Source organism: Mustela lutreola, chromosome 12 (assembly GCF_030435805.1).
Source record: "Mustela lutreola isolate mMusLut2 chromosome 12, mMusLut2.pri, whole genome shotgun sequence".
In the NCBI taxonomy this organism is placed as follows: domain Eukaryota; kingdom Metazoa; phylum Chordata; class Mammalia; order Carnivora; family Mustelidae; genus Mustela; species Mustela lutreola.
Genome location: NC_081301.1, coordinates 20,646,572 through 20,668,233, shown reverse-complemented (window position 1 = coordinate 20,668,233; position 21,662 = coordinate 20,646,572). Strand labels below are relative to the sequence as shown.

General features: G+C 37.5%; 1 protein-coding gene across 3 annotated transcripts in view; it reads left to right on the top strand.

Annotated features, from left to right (window-relative positions):
• The window catches only part of KIAA1958 (KIAA1958 ortholog), a 159,190-nt gene that overhangs the window by 101,378 nt on the left and 36,150 nt on the right, over positions 1 to 21,662 (top strand). The gene's annotated exons all lie outside the window — the stretch shown is intronic.

The window sequence follows — 21,662 nt, the reverse complement described above, 5'->3', positions numbered from 1 at the left end:
TCTAACTGGCCAATATCAGATAATCTGTCAAGGTCACTGACTCTTCTGCATGATCAAGTGTGTTTGAAGCTACCTATTGAACTTTTTCACTTTGTTAACGAAGTTCTTCAGCTCCTCGATTCTGATTGGTTCTTTTTCATGGTTTCTGTTTCTTTATTAAACTTCATTTTGTTCATGCTTTGTTTCCCTGGTTTTGTTTAGTTGTTTGTGTTCTCTTTCATTCTGTTGAGTTTAAGATGATTATTTTGCATTTTTTGTCATGTAAATTATAGATCTCCATTTTTTTTTTTTTAGATCACTTGGGGAGCTTTATTAGTTTCCTTTGGTTCCTTTAATCATCTTTGTCATATTTGCCTGATTTTTCTGATCCTGTAGCCTTGCGTTGCCTGTACATTTGAAGGAGCAAACACCTCTTCCAGTTTTTATAGACTGACTTCAGCAGGTAAAGATCTTTTCCTTTTCCTTGGCTGGTAGGATTACCTCTGGAATCACAGTCATGCTGGCCTGGACAGTTATGAGGCTGTTGGTGGGTGCAGTTGGTACTCTTATTACCAGTGGCTCGGGTAGTGTGGATCTTTTCTGGTCCCTGAGCAGATGGGACTGTCTTGAGTACCTTGTTTGGTAGAGTAGTGCTGGGACAAAGGTCCACTTTAGAATCCACAGTTCAGACAGTGGCCCTATTAACTGGGTGTACGGACAGTTGTAGCTCCCACTGGGTCCTTTGAAAGACTCCTGCCTGTGACTGGATAGGTCCTTAGGTTGGCAGGACTGGACCTGGACCATGGCCTACAAGGCTGTAACTGATCCCCAGCACTGGTTCTTGTCCCACAGCCATGGTCAAGGTCTGCAGACCTGGCTCTGGAGGCACAAATGGGTGTGTCTCCTGTCCGGTCCCTGGGTAGGTTACAGTGCTCTCTGTCTGTGGCAAAAGGAGCTAGAGCTGAGTATAGGGTTGTTTCAGGATCTCTTGGGGGTGCAGATAGGAGAGTCTTCTACAGATCCCCGGACCAGCAGTAGTACTAATGGAGTGTGGCTGAGAGGCTGGAGCTGAGTATCAGATCCTTTCTGAATCTCTGGGTTTGCAGATGGGTCCTTGGACCTGCGGAACTCCTGGCAAACTGCAGCTATAAGAGGACTGGAGCCAAGTATAAGACCCTTTTGGAATTTCTGGAGGTACAGATGAGAGTGTCTCCAGCCAGGTTCCTGTGTTAGCCGGGCTGCACTCAGGTTATGGCTAGAACCAGCTGGAGCCGAGTTACAGGGCCTTTCCAAAACTATAGTCTGACAGAGTTTGGAGGGGTCATCTCCAGAGGCTCCTGCCCACAGCCAAGAATAGGCTGGACGTGCTTTACAGGCCACTTGAGGGTCCACACCCTGAAGCAGGGTCTATATGCCTATATACTATATGAATATATGCTATATGCTATATGAATCCTCCTGTGGATCCCTTAGCATATGGTGCTGGTGACAGAACTAAAGCCAAATGGAGCTGTAGCTGAGTCCTCAGGGTATGAAAGTGTTTGAGGATCTGTAGTCAGGACCATAGTTGGTGAGATAGCCACCTGGGTATGAGCTTGCCTTCTCAAATGGCTCTCCGTGGTATTAGACTCTTCTTGAGTTTCACAGTCTCCCACCCAGTCCAGAGCTCCCAGAGAGGTCCTTTTGTTCATGCATGCATACCAAATTATTGTTGATAGGGGTGATATTCAGGTATCTTGCTGATAGCACTCCCTTCCACCCCTAGAAACTTAAAAAAAAACCCACCAAAACTTTAGTATTAACCTAATTTTCGACCTGTTAACTTCATTCAGCAGAAAAAATAAAGAATCCTTACAATCCAAGAATATGCAGTTGATATGAATTTGACTTTAGGATTTGGTACATATTCCTTAAATATAATGCCTGAAATTACATTTTACACAATTTTTTTAGTTTCTAGTGTACATTAAGATTTATGTTAGGGATCACTAACTTTTTAACAACTTTATACATTATAATTACTGCTGCTAAATAATTATTCTATGAAATGAAAAGCCATCTCACCATTAAGAAAAAAAGCTTTATTTTTCTGTTTTGCTTATATTTATAAGTGGTTAATAGAAAGCTGATTTATGTAGAAAAATAATTTAATTTTTACTTTATAATGAATTTTTCAAAAATATGTTTTGTTTTTACCCACTGACCCTAAGTAGAGAAATTAGCATTCTCCTAGCCATTAAATTATTACTAAATGAATATTAATAGACTAACTCAGAAAAAAGGAGGTAATTTATTAGAGTTTTCTGCATTTCTCTTTTTATGTGTTATCTGTTTTCCTTTGCATTATGTGCCATATATCTTTTGTTTCAAGTTGATTAATAATCCCTTTTTTACTTTAGTATTCATTTTCAGTAAAAGATGCCTTCACATTTTGAGTCTTACTAATTAAGATATGCAGTTCTATAGGGCGCCTCTGCCTTCGGCTCGGGTCATGATCTCAGGGTCCTGGGATCCAGCCCCATATCGGGCTCTCTGCTCTGCGGGGAGCCTGCCTCCTCCTCTCTCTCTGCCTGCCTCTCTGCCTACTTGTGGTCTTTCTCTGTCAAATAAATAAATAAATAATCTTAAAAAAAAAAAAAAAGATATGCAGTTCTATAAATTGAATGTAAATTTAAAGGAAGACTTGGTTTCTTTCTTTTTTTTTTTTTTTTAAAGATTTTATTTATTTATTTGACAGAGAGAGATCACAAGTAGGTAGAGAGAGAGAGAGAGAGGAGGAAGCAGGCTCCCCACTGAGCAGGGAGCCCAAGGTGGGGCTCAATCCCAGGACCCTGAGATCTGACCTGAGCCGAAGGCAGAGGCTCTAACCCACTGAGCCACCCAGGTGCCCCAGGAAAACCTGGTTTCTAATCAAAATTTTTTTTCTAATCAAAATTTTTTATAACTATTTCTGTTGTAGTATAGCATTTCATTTTGTAAATTCATCAGATGTTACCTAATATAGTGTACTTATTTGTTTTAAGTCACTGAAGCTATAGCATTTTAGCAAACTCATGAAAAGTGCTTTTCAAATACTCAATTCTGACTGACATACTGATGAGCTATTAACAAATGGTGATGATAATTTTTCTTCATAGGCAGGGTCATATGCTGTTAGCTCTCTTTGATTACTATGTGCAAAATAGCAATAAAAATAGCCAATACTTATAGGGTGCTTATTATTTCACTAACTGCTTATGATAACTCAGTTCTCACAGCTCTATGAAGTCAGGACTATAATTAACTCCATTTTACAGATGAAGAAGCTAAGTCAAGAAAGGTTTAAATTGCTGGAGGTCACACAGTGAGAGGGCGGGAGAGCCGGGATTTTTACCCAGTCTTTCTGGTTCCCAGGTTCATGCTGTTAACCACCAGGGTCACTGGCCATGCTGATGCTTCTCTTGCACATTTTATTATCTTCCCTCTTAACACTGAGAAGTCCTTTGAGGACCTGTACCAACTTTCCCTCAGTTTTCTTAATTTCTCTAAAAACTTCATTGCCAATCCTTTTTTACTCTTCCTTTTCTAGTCCCACTCTGCATCTGCTTTTATTGTCTAATTGTCTCCACAAGGAGGGGGTGAAAATCAAAGTATTTAAACAGTTGAGAAGACATACACGGACATACGCAAAACAATGCCTGCCATGTTGGGGTACAAATGTGTTTTTGTTGAGTGTCAAAGTAAATATGCAATTGCTAAAATTTCTAGAAAGAAAGAGAGATAATTTCATTTCTTCTGCATTCTTTTGGGAAAACCCAAGCTGCTATGTGGAGAACAGTTTGGATAGGGGCAAGAGTAGACATAGGGAATTTTCAGTTCTTGTGTGTTATTAATGGATAATAAATCAAATGCCAAATTCTCGTTTAACTCTTAAAATCTGTAATTTTGGATGATCAACAGGAGTATGTCAGAAAATAGTATCTTAACCAGGCATTACTGTGTTAATAGTAGTTTTCCTCTTGAACATAAGACAAAGCAGTATTTCCAAAGAAAATAAAAATACATCACAAAAGAAAACTGAAGTATATATATAGTTAAGATGCAACAGATTAGACTCTTGGTGATTAAAGAGTCAGACTTTTAATTAAAAATTTAAATCAGAAGGATATATATCAAAATATATGCAGTGGCCGCCTTTGGATGATGGATTTATGGACGGTTTTTCTTTCTTCTGGGGAAAAAAAATTTATATTGAACATGTACTACTTTCATGCTAAAACTAATAAATTCATTTTTATTAGGGGAAATATACATAAAATAACCTTTTCCTCATGTGAATACTCTTTAAACCATGTGTTTTTTAAACCTCAGATATTTCTAATTTATGCAAAGCATATTTAAGGATATGTGAATTCACTGAAGTAAAATGCAGTCATGGCTGAATTCCTGAACTGTGTAAGGAGTGATTTTTACTCTTGAAAATGATTTAATGTCCAATGAAATTTTACTTAAGACTCAGATGTTGAAAGCAGTGAAAGAACATATATAGGCTGATGAAACGATGCCTGTTTAACAGTATTCTGCTCTGTGTACGAATGAAGTCACCGTAGAATAAACTGAAAAGGAAGCCCACATGTGTAAAGCTGTGACTTCATGATCGAAGCTAGAAAATGTGAATGTCACGTCAGTAATGAATACCTGTATCTTGTACAACTTAAAGTGAGAACTAAAAAACAAGGTTCTTTGGGAAATTGTATGTGATGTTTTATATATGAAAGTCTGATGGCAACAACTCACTTTATATTCTGTCTATTAAACCAATGAAGATATTTCAGACTATCAGAAGGTCCTCTTGATTCAGTGTCGATGGCAGTATAATAATAAAAAAAAAAAGTGGAGGAGAAATCTCTGCAGTCTCTAATAAGCAGTATATCACTGAGTACTGTCAGATTCTGTAGAAAATTCCACAGCATGATTTATTACATTAATTACAGTCATGTGGGTTTCATGCTGCTAAGCCCGAAAATGCAGCCACATTCTACAGTTGATTTAAGAATATATTTTGGCCAAGACAAAAGAGCTTCTTATTGTGATTAATATAGTACAATATTTATTCTCTTGTTCTATTCTTCTTTCTTTCGCCTTTGGAATGCTTAATTTCTTTTCTGTGACTTGAAATTAAGCTTGAGATTTGAGAAGTTTCAAATAGTTTTTATTCACTTCTGTCGTCTGATCTCCTTTTTTTCTCTTTGTGCCATCTTAGTTGTCACTGAATGTTGCATGTCCTCTCTATGTGAAGCATGTTTAACTCCCTTCTGAGCAAATGTGGCTAGCCTACAGCTGTCCCTAGCTAGCAGTGCTGACCTCAAGGCTTCCTAGGTCACAGCTATAATACCTCAGCTCTTTTTGAAGGGAAGGAGCAATTAAGGAGAAATCCTGATTTTCTTCAAGCAAAGAAGCAGAATTCTTAGAGAATGCCATGATTTTACCCTTGTTTGATACTGTACTGAATTCATAGTCACCTAATGTCTCTCTTAGTGACACAGTAAGCTTGTCACATCACTATATTCTAGGTGGTGTCGAATGGAAGGTCTCCTAAGAGCTGTTTTAGATACAGAAGTTAATTCTGGTTGCTTACATAGGTTGATGACAGGATATGTTCAGTTATGCACAAATGCTTAACACTGGTGGCCTTTATAGATTAATTTGGATGAATTAGCAAATATTTGCTACAAATTAAAGAAAGCCTCAGTAGAGAAGAAACTCAAGTGTAGTAAGATTTAGTGGGTTGGAACACATTTCTAAGAAATGATGTTTTTAAAGAGTTGAACTAGATGATTTAAATGCCCAACACTGAGCTGGGTGCTTTGTTTTTCTTTCTTACTCAATTTTTATACAACTCTTAAGGGATAGGTATAATTATTACACCTGTTTTACAGTTGAAAAACCGAATTTAAAAAACATGTATTCACATAGCTAGTTAAGCAGTAGAGCTGGAGATTTGTTTGAACCCAGCCTGCCTGTCTTTCTTTCTCCCTCCCCTTCTTACTTTCTACCTCCCTCCCTCCCTTTCTACTTCCCTCCCTCCTTCCTCTCTCCCTCTCTCCCTCCTTCCTCTCCCTCCCTCCCTTCCTTCCTCCCTCCCTCCCTTCCTTCCTTTCCTTCTTTTCCTTCCCTTTTTTTCCTCCCTCTTCCCTCACTCTCTCTCTCTCTTTTTCTCTCAGAGAGACACTGAGAGGGAGCATGCAAGCAGGGGGAGGGAGAGGGAGAGAGAGAATCTCAAGCAGACTCCCACTGAGCATGGAGCCCAATGTGGGGCTCAGTGTCACAACCCTGAGATCATGACCTGAGGTGAAATAAAGAGTTGGACACTCAACCGACTGAGCCACCCAGGAATCCTATTCTTTGAAATTTTTATTAAGGAGAAAAATTATGAGAGACTCTAGAGTTGTATAACATACAACTAAGAAAAATGAACAGATGACTAACGTTTATTCAAGTGATTTCTGCTTCAGTGAAAAATATCAAAAATCATACTGTATCGGGGCATCTGGCTGGCATAGTTGGTAGAACATGTGATTCTTGATGAGGGTTCTGAATTCAACCTCCATACTGGGTGTAGAGATTACTTAAATAAATCTTTAAGAAAAAAAATCATACTGGACTGACTGGTACTATTGTTCTAAATGTTCGTGCTTCTGAATATGTATGTAAGAAATGTGTTTTACTCTCACTATTGGAACAGATAAACAAAGCATTAAAATAATTTGCTGGTCAGATAGCTATAATAACATACAAATCTGGCTTCAATTACTGGTGTTAACAATCCTACACAATAAGGGCGCCTGGGTGGCTCAGTCATTAAGCGTCTGCCTTCGACTCAGGTCATGATCCCAGAGTTCTGGGACCCAGCCCCACATCCGGCTCCCTGCTCAGCGGGGAGCCTGCTTCTCCCTCTTCCACTCTCTCTGCATATGTTCCCTCTCTCTGCTTGTAATCCCTCTCTCGCTGTGTCTCTCTGTGTCAAATAAATAAATAATCTTTGAAAAAAAAAAACCCACCACAATCCTACAAAATATCCTGTGTTTTAAAGTTCTAGGAGAAAGCGTATAAATGTGCAAGGACAGGTGCCTGCGAGGCTCAGTGAGTTGAGCATCAACATTTGATTTTGGCTCAGGTCATGTTCTTGGAACCTGGGATAGAGCCCTGCATCAGGCTCTGTGCTTACTGCAGAGTCTGCTTGTCCCTCTTTCTCTGCTCCTCCCCCTGCTCGTGCTCTCTCCCTCTCTCTTTGAAATAGGTAGATAAATACAATCTTTTTAAAAAATGTGCAAGGAGTCGGGTGTTTAAAGGAGAAAGAAGACACTACTTTTTAATACATTTTATGGTAGTTACAAGGTTATCTCAATTTACTTTCCACTTTTTTTTAGAGATTTTATTTTTAAGTAATCTCTGCACCTAGGGTGGGGCTCTAACTCACAACCCCAGATGAAGAGTTGCATGTTGCACCTACTGAGCCAGCCAGGTGCCCCTATCTTCTGCTTTTATTGATTTATTTAAAATTTTATTTATTTATTTGAGAGAAAGAGAGAGAGCAAGTGTGCGCGAGTGGGGAGAAGACCAGAGGGAGAGAGAGAGAATCTTCAGTCAGATGCCCTATGCAGTGAGGAGCCCTACATAGGGCTCCATCCCATGACCCATGAGATTATGACCTGAGCCAAAACCAAGTGTATGAGGCTCAACTGACTAAGCCAGGCAGGTGCCCCTAGTTTCCACTTCTAAAGTAAATACAGCTCACTTTTTTTCTCAGCAAATTGCAGGAGTTAGGAGCTATTGCTATTTTCAAAAATGAGACATGAATGTTGGCAAAATGATTTTTATAACCCTTGACAAATAAAATTGGTCTATTTCCTAAGATTACCAACCAGGACATTTTTTTTTTAATACCAAGATTATTTTCCTTGAATGTGTGAAAGAGTGCTAAGAAAATTTAATTTATTTTAAAGGAATGCTTTTATGGAAGAATTAAGTACCTAATAGAAAACAGCATGTCAGTATAATCTTTTTTTAAAGTAAAGGTCAGGACTGGGGAGAAGGGAGGGGAGGGGGAACTAACCTGTGATTTTATGGACATACGAATTCTGATACGGACTTTTGTTAAAGTATTGTATGTTTTTTCCCTTATCCTGACAATAAGATAAAGGTATTGTCTTGTAGTAATTTGTGTGATAGGTCTTTTGTTGTTGTTGTTGTTGTTTTTGGTAAGCTCTATGCCCACCGTGGGGCTTGAACTCACAATCCTGAGACTTAGAGATCGAGTCACATGCTCTATCAACTGAGCCCGCAAGTCCCCCACCCTTTGTGTGATACCTCCTTTTATCCTAAGGATTTAGCCCTGAAAAAGCTTCCAGTGGCCTTATGAGTCATTTCATAAAGTTACTACAGTTGTCCAAAGCACCTGCCAACCACAACAGACTCTCTGAAGAGGCTTAATGAAGGAGAGGTGACTGTGAGATTCTGATTGTGAGCCCCAAAATTTAATTTTATGCCATCGACTTTTGTTTTTAAATATAATCAGTATGGTTGGTCTAAAGTGATTGTGTAAATCACACATACTATTTTCTCAGTAGCTTGCCGTTAGCTTGGTGTTAATTCAGTCAGCAAATGTTTATTGAATGCTTCTACTTCTCAGGTGCTCTTCCAGACCCTGCGAGGAGAGTAGCAAAGTCCTGGCTCTTAGAGAGCTCACAGCTCACAGGAAAGAGACAGGAAAGCGAGGTATCAAAAAAATAGGTAGTATATCAGATGGTGACAGCTGTACAGAAGAAAATAACAGCATAAGGGAAATAAAGAATGTCAGAAGTAGAGAAATGGGTTGTTGATATATTTTTTAAAAAGCAGTTTCTTCAAGTGTTTGGCATTTGGAGGTTCTTTGCAGTCAACATATTCAGTTTCCTCTCCTGGTGTATATATTTATAATTACTGTATAAAATGCTGCATGTTTCTCCCACTGTCCTAGCTTTATTCCCCACTCCAACCCTTCTCCCACTTCCAGACCAAGATCAGTGTTTTCAAGTCCTCATGGGGCCTCTGGGTGGCTCAGTGGGTTGTGTCTCAGCCTTAGGCTCAGGTTATGATCTCAGGGTCCTGGGATCGAGCCCCACATCGGGTTCTCTACTTAGCAGGGAGCCTGGTTCCTCCTCTCTATCTGCCTGCCTCTCTGCTTACTTGTGATCAATCTCTCTCTCTCTCTATGTCAAATAAATAAATAAATAATCTTAAAAAAAAAAAAAGTCCTTATGATCAGAAGCCAGACTCCTTCCCATCTCATTCCCTTTGCACATGCAATTTCTTCCTGGAATCTTTACCTTCCTGTTTTTCTTTACAAAATGGTACCCATTACCCCATGGAACAGAGCTCCAACACGTCTCAAGCTCTCTTTGGCTCCTCTCTCTTTTGTTTCTGAATTCCTATAGGACTTAAAGGTCATGCCACAAACACAGTGCCCAATTGCATAGTGCCATGTATGGTCATTTTAATTAATTTTATGTGTGTTAGTCATCTCTTCTAGCTATGATGTAATCTACATAACCATCAGGGACTTGCCTTTGACTATACCTCACAGGGCTTCTTGAAATGCTGGGGGCAGGGTGGGTTCTCACAAATGTAGATTAAATATTAATCTCAACTGCAGTCTCATAAATATAAATCTACTCACCAGATTTATTTTTTCATTTTTACTTTTTTCTAGAAGATTTTATTTATTTATTTGGCAGAGAAAGAAGGAGAGAACATAAGCAGGGGGGAACAGCAGACAGAGGGAGAGAAACAGGCTCCCTGCTGAGCAAGTAGCCCTATGTAGGACTTGATCCCAGGACTCTGGGATCATGACCAGAGCCGAAGGCAGATGCTTAACCAATTGAGCCACCCAGGCACCCCTCGTTTTTACTTTTCAAACTTAAAAATACACTCTTATTTAATAAACTTGTGGAAAGAATTCTTCCATTGAAAGAATTTGGACATCATTTCTGTCAAGTGAAAAGACAAAATATTCAAGTAAAAATAACAAGTTAAATATCAAGAAATGTTTCTTATTGCTTCAGATGTATTGTTTTAATAAAATCACAAAAGGAATGTGATAGCTAAGCTTATTTTTTGTTAAATCGAGTGCTGCAGCAATAGAAGGAAATGGATCTGAATTTATTTATTTATTTTTTTTTTTAAAGATTTTTTATTTATTTATTTGACAGACAAAGATCACAAGTCAGCGAGAGGCAGGCAGAGAGTGAGAGGAGGAAGCAGGCTCCCCGCAGAGCAGAGAGCCCGATGCGGGGCTCGATCCCAGGATCCTGGGATCATGACCCGAGCCGAAGGCAGCGGCTTAATCCACTGAGCCACCCAGGCGCCCCTGGATCTGAATTTAAACTGAACATAAATCTCCTTAAATTAAATGAGAACACAAGCTACTGCACTAATTATGTATTTTTCCATGCCATCTCCTAACAAGGGAGGAAATAATTGGATTAATGGGGCATGAAGACTATGTAAATAAGTACAGAAAAGCTATGTGTATAAAAACTTTACTCAGGCTCTTGGTTAGAGTTCTTGTGCCAATGCTGAGGTCTCCCTTTGGCCCTGTTCAGGTCACAGATCTCTTGGAAAACAGTAACCTAAAACTTTTCCATCTCTTGGCTACCTTTGTAGAAGATCCATTTCACAGTACTAGGTTTTATGGTATGGCTTCTCCTTTTCAGAGTAAATTTAAGTGATCCTTGTATATGGTACAGACAGGTAGTGACCGTTCATTCAAAGAACCAAAGTCATTCATGCCTTCTACCTGAAGAGTTTATTCCCCCTCCCTACTTAAAACCAGAACCTTACTAGTGATGCATACTAGTGACAGCAAGGACCCCCTAAAATAATAGTCCGGCAGTCTATAGTGTGGGTAGAAGGGAGCTAATACAAATTAAAAGTCTGGAGGAAAGGCAGACATTTTATATTTATATTATTATTATTTTTTAAAGATTTTATGTATTTGACAGACTCAGCAAGAGAGGAAACACAAGCAGGGGAAGCGGGAGAGGGAGAAGCAGGCCCCCCATCAAGTAGGGAGCCAGCTGCGGGGCTTGAACCCAGGACGCTGGTATCATGACCTGAGCCAAAGGCAGGCGCTTAACAACTGAGCCACGCAAGCACCCCAGAAAGGCAGACTTTTAAAAAATGCATTTTTGAAAGTCATACATGTCTAGAAGTTCTCCGGATTTGTAGATTTAAAATTCTTTTGGTGGCCCCTGACTGGCCCAGTCAGTGGAGCGTGCAACTCTTGATATGGGGGTTTTGAGTTCAAACCCCATATTGGGTGTGGAGATTACTTAAAAATAAAATCTTTAAATAAATAAAATTCTTTTAACAGTCCATATATTTATTTATTCAGTCTTCATACTTTGGGTAACTCTGGAGTGTTGGAATATATGTTGGGTACTCAGGATTCATAGATGATGAATACATGAAAAATAGTGTAATTGGTGGGGCATGGAGACTATATAAATAAGTATAAACAAGTTGTTGCTTAACAATTTTACTAAGACTGGGGTACCCGGCTGGCTCAGTCGGTAGAGTGTGCAACACTTGATCTTGGGGTTGTGGTTCAAGCCCCACATTGGCTATAGAGATTACTTAAAAATAAAATCCTTTTTTTTTTTTTTAAAGATTTTATTTATTTATTTGACACAGAGAGAGAGAGAGAGATCACAAGTAGGCAGAGAGGCAGGCAGAGAGAGAGGGGGAAGCAGGCTCCCTGCTGAGCAGAGAGCCTGATACAGGGCTGGGTCCCAGGACCCTGAGCCATGACCTGAGCCGAAGGCAGGGGCTTAACCCACTGAGCCACCCAGGCGCCCCTAAAATCCTTCTTTTAAAAAAAGATTTTCCTAAGACTGTCTCTAAGCATTCCTTCTCCTCAAGGAGGTCACAACCTAACAGGGAGATATGAGATGGAATGAAATAAATAGGGCAAGATAATGGAAGCATAATCCACTTATCAGCTGGTGTCTCCTGGTCCTCTAAGATCTCAATAAGATTAACTCTCATCTCTTAGCTCTATCCTACAATGTTTACAAACTGTAATACCCTTCCTTCTTTTGGGGGGTCGGTAGAGGGGAAGGGGGAGGTAGTGGCTGGCTTGAATAGTCCCTTGTTTTCTCCGGCTTCTTCCACGAAGGTAGTGTATGCCTCATTTCACTGTCTAGGAATGTTTTGCACCACATCCTTCAGATGTGAACTTAGCCTTCCTTATACAAGGTGAAGATTATTGAAGATTTTCTGAGCATGGGAAGACATAAGTCTGCAAACCTATAGACAGGTTTATATCATAAAAAGTACAGAGTGAACTTGACCGTGTAGTTTTCTAAGTAGTATTTTAGTATTTAGTATTTATCTTAGGATAAAATACAGTCATCAGTAAGGCCTGCAAGACCTGGTGTGATCTGAGCCCGGTGGGCTTTCATACCTCTCCTTGTGCCTTTTGATGGCTCCAAGCACGCTGGGACTCTTTCAGTTTCTCAAACTTAGATTTCATTGTAGGAACTTCTCATGTGTTGTTCCCTCTGCTCTTCCTGCTTCTGCAGTTTACATGATTGGCTTCTCGTTTTTAGGTCTCAACTAAAAGGTCTTCTTAGAGTCCTTCTTAGGACATCCATTCTCAAGTAGGTCCCTTATTCTTTCTCACAGTGCTCTTTTCTCTTCATGGTATTTGTGTCAGTTTGTATGGGATTTCCGTAGTTGTGTCACCTTCACTCACTCTGTGGTAACTTCCACAAAAGCAAGGACTGTTTCCATTTTACTCAGACTGTTTCATTAAACTGTAGAATCAGCCTACTTAATTCCTAATATGTGTTAGTCACTCATGAGTGTGCTTGAATGAGTGAGGTGGCTCAGCAGGGATTGAAGGATTAGCTGCAGAGGAGCGGGTATACAGTGTCGAAGGTGGTCCTTAGGTTTCAACCTTGGGCAACTGGGTAGGTAGTGGAGGCACTGACCAGGAGGAAGAGCAGGTTTGGGAGAACAGAGCCAAAGTTGTGTTTTAGGTCTGGACACATTTATTGATTAGGTGCGTTAGGTTCATGGGAGCCATAGAGACATGTTTCTGATGCCTGCTCATTCACCATAAGCGAAATTGTATTTCTATTGTAAAATACGTGATCTGTTAGAAAACAGTAATTTGTACTTCTGTATTTTTGGTTGCTACCTTGTCTTCTCCATTCAGTTTTCTAGGACTTTGGGATTTTATCCATATTCAATTTTGTTAGAGCTGTTACTTAATCACAACTACCCATATATATACTATGACATTTTGCTTATCTCAACACATGTGGGGTTTTTTTTTATCAATAACAGTGACTCATTTGGTTTGCTGAGTGATATACATATTTCTCTTAAGAAAACTGAAAGTGATCTTTGTAGAATATCTTTTGTTTGTATTGAAAACAATTTTATCATCGGCATTAGATAAACAGAACTACTTAGAATCTGAGTTCTATTTCTTACAACACAACTTTCAAACAAAATTTAATGAAAGTTGGCACTGAATTTTTGATGAATGACACAATCTTGTAACCCTTCTTCATAGACTTCATGTGATGGAAAAGCATTCAGTGAACATTTATGGTATCCCTGTTAAGTGAAAGGCACCAGGTTAAGGGACTAGAAGTTGTAGCAATCTAATTCATAGGCAAAGAACTGGATCTGAATTCTGGCTTCTCTTTAAAATCACTTCAAAATAAGAAAGAGAAATGGGAACAAACATTCTCTTAAATTAAACTAGAAGTCTTCTGCTACAACCACAGTATATAAAGAAAGTCTGCTGGATAGTTGGAAATTCAGATATGACACCAAGAGGCGTGACTGTAGATCTCAGATGGAGGTGTAAGAACTCAGTTTTCCATTGAGGATGGTACATGCTGAGCAGTAAAATTAACAGTCACTTTTCAAGAATTGGAACAGGGGCTACTGGGTTGGGCTTGAGAACTTCCCTGGGCCGGGTTTGACGCCAGAGAATAGCAGAGGAGGCAGGCCTGAGGCAAGAAACACATACACACTTGCCATCTTTGTGAAAGGTGGTTTGCCAGTATCATAAACCAATGAAGATATACTTGAATTTGTGACTTGAAAGGGCACATAGTGTACCAGAAAAAAGATGCGTACATAGTGATCAGCACTGAGGTAATGCCTAGGAGCCTTACTGCTCTTCACAGATAAAGAAATAATCATTTAGACATGCAGGCCCCTGCCCTAAGAACAGTAAAGAGATTTCTGAGGGATAAAGACTATGCTGACATTGACTTTCCTACACCAATATTGAATTCTAGAAGATACTTAAGCAGTGCTGCTATTGTCTAGGGTGTGTGGGAGGGACTAGGAATGGGGAGTATGAGTGGAGAGTCTTGTACCTAGTCAAAGTGTTATTCAGTTATGAAGACAATAAAAAGTTAAAGACATGCTCAAAAATTCAAGACCTCAGGAAAACATAGTTTTCATAAATACTTTCTGAGTAAGCTATTAGAGGACAAACTTTAGCTAAGAGGAGACCAACAACACACTGGTGGTAAGCATTGATTTTTTTCTATTTAATTGTAAGACTGAGACCAGAATGTGGAAATTACGATTGAAAACAGAATATTATAAATTATTTTATAAATATTTATAATAAATATCACAAGCTACAACAACGTGGAAATGTATAACTTTTAAGATGTTCTTAAAAATTTAGTTATCTGAGAGAGAGTACAAGCAAGGGGAGGGGCAGAGAGAGAGGGAGAAGCAGTCTCCCTGCTGAGCAGGGGCTGATGCCTGCTGACTGTGGGGCTCAATCCCAAAGACTCTGAGATTATGACCTGAGCCCCAGGTAGACACTTACTGACTGAGGCACCCAGGTGCCCTGGGAATATATAATTTTTAAAAGTTGGGAAGGCACAGGAGAGAGAATATGGGAAACTGTATAAACCAAGATTCAGAAGATATCACTTAAAGCTAACGATTCAAGTTACAGGATATTCAGATACTTGAAGGTATACAGGTACTATTAGAAGAACTAAACCAAACAGTAAAATAAAAGATAATAAGTATAAGGACCAAGAAAAAAATAAAATTGAAAATGATTAGTTGGAGAAATATAAGTGTATGGTATATTAATGTTGGCATTGCTTGTAGTAAGGTATCAATATATGTTATATAAAAATAGATAAGCAAAGTTATCAAAGTAATGATAGCCACTAGAAAAATTAGCAAAAGAACATAAACTAAAAGATGTCTTTATAGTCCTAAAGGTAGATTACTGTCCCTTTTCAGCCTCTGGCTGTTATCCTGCTTGTGGTTGAAGCCAACACAAGAAAGAGGGTTCAGCCAAGAGAAAGAGTTGCTGAGCAAGAGCCCTGATACTGTCGTAAAAACAGAGCCTGATGTGTATTATGATCACAAGAACTAAGATTAAATGAAACAAATAGAAATGAGGAAGTTTGTCAAGTATATCCTAAAAGTTCTCACCATGAGAAGTTTTCTTTTCTTTTTTTTTTATTGTATCTATATGAGATGATGGATTTTAACTAAACCTATTACAATAATCATTTTATAACATATGTAATTCAGACCATTATGCTGTAATGTTTAAACTTACACAGTAATATATGTCAATTATTTCTTAATCAAACTGGAAAAAGTCTATACATTAATGTGTGTAGTGTGCAAAGTAACAACTAATACTAAAAGAAATGAGATAAACTCAGCATTGACTCTAAAAAATGGATCACAATCCGAAACCAAGTGATCTCCTATTCGGTGTTACTTTCATCAAAGAATACATGGGTTTCTGAAAACCCTTTGGCAAATGCCACACTAAAAAATGACAGAGCTTTTGGGGCTGACAATGCAAAGCCTATGTAACTTTGTAATCAGATCACTAACCAACCAAACTAATTCTAATAAGAATGATTATATAGAAAAATGTCAAATTGGTGCCTACCTTTTTACACCAAAATAAATTAGATAATTAAATATTTAACTTAAATATTTAATGAGTAAAAATGAAATTTTAATGAAATAAAATGGAAATGGAAAATGAAATAAAAATGTTTTAGAAGAAAACATAAGGGAATTGTTTTATGGTTTCATAATGGGGACAATATCTCTAAGTGTACCACAAAATATTAAAAAAATTTAAGGGATAAATTCAATCCCATAAATGTGTAACAGTCACAAATACAAAAGGTAAACTAAAAAGAATTATGTATTTATATGCAGGCATCAAATATATCACAAAGGGCTAAATATAATAATGATAAGACTAAATAGTATGAACATAATATTAAACTAAATATAAATGAAAAATTCCTAAATGTATCTGTAGCTCCTAAATCAATATAAAAAAAGAAAATGGACAGAGGCCAAAGAATTCAGAAAGAAAATGAGAAAATATAAGGAGCTAATAAGTATTTAAAAAAATATTACGTTTGTTTCTTTAGGGTAAATACCCAATAGTGCAATTGCTGGGTCATAGGGCAGTTCTATTTTCAACATTTTGAGGAACCTCCATGCTGTTTTCCAGAGTGGCTGCACCAGCTTGCATTCCCACCAACAGTGTAGGAGGGTTCCCCTTTCTCCGCATCCTCGCCAGCATCTGTCATTTCCTGACTTGTTTATTTTAGCCATTCTGACTGGTGTGAGGTGATATCTCATTGTGGTTTTGATTTGTAGTTCCCTGATGCTGAGTGATATGGAGCACTTTTTCATGTGTCTGTTGGCCATCTGGATGTCTTCTTTGCAGAAATGTCTGTTCATGTCCTCTGCCCATTTCTTGATTGGATTATTTGTTCTTTGGGTGTTGAGTTTGCTAAGTTCTTTATAGATTCTGGACATTTATGGGATTGGGAGGGAGACAAACCATAAGTGACTCTAATCTCACAAAACAAACTGAGGGTTGCTGGGGGGAGGGGGTTTGGGAGAAGGGGGTGGGACTATGGACATTGGGGAGGGTATGTGCTTTGGTGAGTGCTGTGAAGTGTGTAAACCTGGTGATTCACAGACCTGTACCCCTGGGGATGAAAATATATGTTTATAAAAAATAAAAAAAAAATTAAAAAAATATTAAATCTCATTTATCATAAATGCAAAATAAATAAAACCACAACAATATATTTTGCCAATTAAATAAGCAAAGATTAAGAAGATGGCTAATACATTGTATCTAGGAAGGTTTGATTAAAAAATCTCTCATACCTTGATACAACATATATACATGCAGGGAAATAGAAACAGAGCAATTCCACTTTGGAAATTACCTCTGTGTATATACATGCCCATATATGGGGAATACCATGTGTATAGGGATCCTCACTGCAGCATTGTTTATTATAGCAAAGGGATGGAAATAGTGCAAATGTCTTTCAGTAGAGAATTAGGGGTTAGGTAATATGTTATGGTGTATCCATTATAAGTACAATATATATTGTACAATACATATGATGATATGGAGCTACACTGTAATGGTAAAAAGCAGAGTGTGGAATAGAATGTATAGTATATTCCGATGCCCTTTTTCAAAGGCAGAAAGTAAGTGCATGTGCATAGAAAAATAAAAAATTGTACCCCATAAATTGTCAGTTTTGGTTGATATGCAGAGGGAAATATGGCAACAAGGAGATGGGATGGGAGGGTGACTTACTTTCACTATATCCATTTGTAACTTTCAGATACTGTACTATATGCTGTATTGCCTATTGAAAGTTTATTAATTTATTAAAATCAAATGGATCATGGGTCATAATGAAAAGAGTTAATCATAATTTTTATCTCAGGTCATCCAGGTAGATGTTTTAGTGGATGACAGACTGAAATGTGAAAAGTAACTGTAAAGCTCTTGGAAGAAATAGCTCTTCCATTACCTTATGGTAATGGAAGCAAGCAAGGTAAGCAAGATTTCTTAAGCAAGATGCAAAAAGCATGAACCAGTAAAGGAAAGAAATTGATAATTGGGGGATATTAGGATTAAGAGCTCTTATTTATTAAAAACACCATTAGGAAAGTGAAAATGCAAGCCCCAGATTGGAAGAAGATAATTGCAATATGTATTTCTGATAAAGACTCAAACAGAATATGTTAAGACCTTCTACACACAGTAAGAAAAGGACAGACAATCCAACAGAAGAATGACTTGAACAGGTACTTCACGTAGAGAATATTCAAATGGCCAGTAAACAGATAAAGAGGTGTTCGACTTTTTTAGTCATCAGGGAAATGAAAATTAAAACTACAGTGCAGGACCACCCCACACCCAGCAGAATGGCTTAAAAAAAAAAAAGAAAGAAAGAAAAGAGACTACTTAGTGTTGCTGAAGAGCAAACTGAACTCTCACATACTCTTGTTTCTGAAAGTAAATTGGTGTAAGCACTTTGGAAAATTGTTTGTCAGTATCTGTCAAAGCTACTGAAACCTATGATTTCCTCTGGCCCAATAATTCCACTTCCAAGTTAACACCGAACATGATCATTTCATAGAATGTTCATAACAATTTCATTGGAAATAGCCCCAAAGTGAAAGCTACCCAAATGCCTGATAGAATGGATACATAAATTGTTATATAGTCACACAGTGGAATGTTACAAAATAATGAGGGTAAATGATCACATTTACAAAACAAAATGGATGAAACTCACAAGCATAATGTTTAAATGAAAAAGCCAGGTACAAGAGAGTCATCCTCTTAGATTCTATTGACGTTAGTTATACTAATAGACCAGACAATTGTGTTGTTTCATCGGGATACATGATGGGGGGAATAACTGGGAGAAGGGGATATGAGAGAGACTCTGGGCATGCTAAGTGGTGTTCTTTTTCTTGATCTGGTTCCTGGATTCAACTTGTGAAATTAATTACATGCACTTAATGACTGGTCTACTTTATTGTATATTTGTTTTACCTAATAAAAAGTTTTTAAAAGGAAGTGGATCAGAAGTTTTTCTAAAACTAGAGATAAAAGCAAGGTAAATGTAACAGTTTTACATTTTATTATCAATCTTCCCTGGTCTTATTTGATTGTGTAATTAGCTGAAAAAGTATTACTTGACCTTAAAGCCATTTACTTCCACCTATTCATGGAAAATCAATGAGGGTTTCTCTACTCTCCTACCTCCTTTTGTGGCACATTCCAGGGTCTTAGGAAAAGAATTTTTCAGTTTTATTTTTCTGAGGATATTGAAGCAGTGCTAATATGTTGGTCAGCTCTAAGTGTTAGCATACTCTCCAAATGTGAATGGAAGAGATGCGGATGTGAGAGAACAGGCTGCCTTACCCAGGAGATTTGCAGATGAGTGACTCCAGACACTTCCATAGTCTTCTTCACCAGTTCCTCTTACAGTATACAACCTAAGGCTAGGTAATGATGTCCAACAGACTTAAACTCTTTTATTCACATACCCCTCAAAAGAACTTGAGGAAAAAAATAATAACTGCTCCCTGATATTTAAATGGACACCCAAAGGTGTTCAACAGTTTATTTTTGTAAAAAAGAAGTAGAAAATATTGAATATTTTATAAAGATGAAGTATATGATACTTTATAAAGTGAAGATGAGGATTGACTGTAAGTAGAATTAATATTTCATGTATTTGATAATAGTTATTAAGCATCTTATGAACAAAAGCGTGCTGAATCTGAAAGAACGGAATAGTTTTAAGCCTCTATCTTGAACATCCTGATAGTCCTGCAGAATATTCTATTTCTAATGGAAAAAACCAACTTTACTAACCTATAACTCCCTCAGAAGCTCTAAATTCACCCTCATTCAGGCCCAAATACCCTCCTTCTGAAGGCAAATTTCACCTATATCAAAAGATGTATAAGAACAAAGAAGGACAAGACATGCTGTGAATTTAATCACTGATTTATAAATTTTCTTTGCCTCCTCAAAATCTTTTATACCCCAGAGTATGTCCTGTAGTAGTTTTGGGATGGTAGCACATGCAAACTCAATCTTCCATCTCAGACAAATAAGTTTTGTAAAAGATTCTATGTGAACCTTGAGAAATTAGAAGTTTTTTCCCTAAAGTTTTCTATGAATGTTTATTTCTTAGAAAGTCTTTGAAGTTTGAAGTCCGCTGTGGTGGATATTTAAACAATTAGCCAAAATGAACACATGTTCTGGCCCCCTTGGATTTACATGTAAATAGCCAAGGAAGCCAACCTGGTAAAAGGTTGCATGCATAGTGTGCCTTCCATCTCTTTGATGGAAAGATACACATCTTTATTGTTGATACATAAACAATTTTAACAGGAAGAAAATGGCGTAATAGAATGCAGCATAAAATATACTTTTATATATTGAATTTTAATATATAATCTTTCAAAAATATGCCCACAAAAATATCTAATTAGCTAGTTTAGTAAATTTTAGTTCATTGCATTTTATAAGGTTATGAGGATTTGGGAAGTTATACATTAGAGCTCTCATTTAAAAATAACATTCTCATTCATAAATGCGTGTAGTGATACAAAAGTTAGTGTCTTTTATGAATAAAATTCCATTACAAATTTTATTTTTATAATTATATGTGGTTATCACAAAGACTTCCACTGAGCAACTTTATAAATTAAAATTTTCTTAAGATAATCAGGATAAACAAAATATTTTACCTTATACTACAGAATCTGAAATTACATTTTTATGTTGTTTTAAATTAAGCTTTATGCTTGCCTCTCAATAATTGGATAACCTAGTTTTCTATTGGTATACTTTCATTTTTAGAATTTCTCTTTCTGAATCACACCCATGTCTGACATAACAGTGGTGAATTTCGACAAAACATCTTTATTGTTAATGTTAAAGAGTCCAAACTTACATTATGTATTACTAAAAGGGAAACCATTTAAATGATATCATTGAACTTAAAAAAAAAAAACTGAGTAAAAATAAAGAGTAGGGTTTCCTTCATAAAAGGCATAAGCACTAGAACTTTGTTTCTCAAAGAAGTTTCTCTCAAACCTCTTCCTGAGCATGGATTTCTGCCACAGAGGAATCTCATACTGATAAGCATCCTAAGTAATTCACAAGTACACTGAAGTGTGAGAATTGCTAGTCCAGAGCAACATTACTTAACTGTGCATAATCCATGATGGAAAGAGGCAACCCTAGTCCTTGGTGGAAGAGTGTAAATAATAAATTAGCAACATAAAATGATTTGTCCAAGAGATATACCCCTTTCCTTACATCTGAATTATTGTAGCCTGATTCAAGTTTCACTGTCCTGTCTTTACACTATGAAGTTTTAAACCTCATTGCTTTACAAAATATCAAATATTTTTATTGCTTATTACAAACTGCCTGCAATTCATACAGAGTATTTATAAACTGTATTTACCTAAATTGCCATAGAGTGTTGAATAAACTACTATAAATAATTTATATTTACTAATTTTTATTTTATTTTAAAGATTTTATTTATTTATTTGACAGACAGAGTTCACAAGTAGGCAGAGAGGCAGGCAGAGAGGGAGGGGGAAGCAGGCTCCCTGCTGAGCAGAGAGCCCAATGCGGGGCTCGATCCCAGGACCCTGGGATCATGACCTGAGCGGAAGGCAGAGGCTTCAACCTACTGAGCCACCCAGGCACCCCTATTTACTAACTTTTAAATAGAGATCTCTAGTGATATGCTAAATAACAA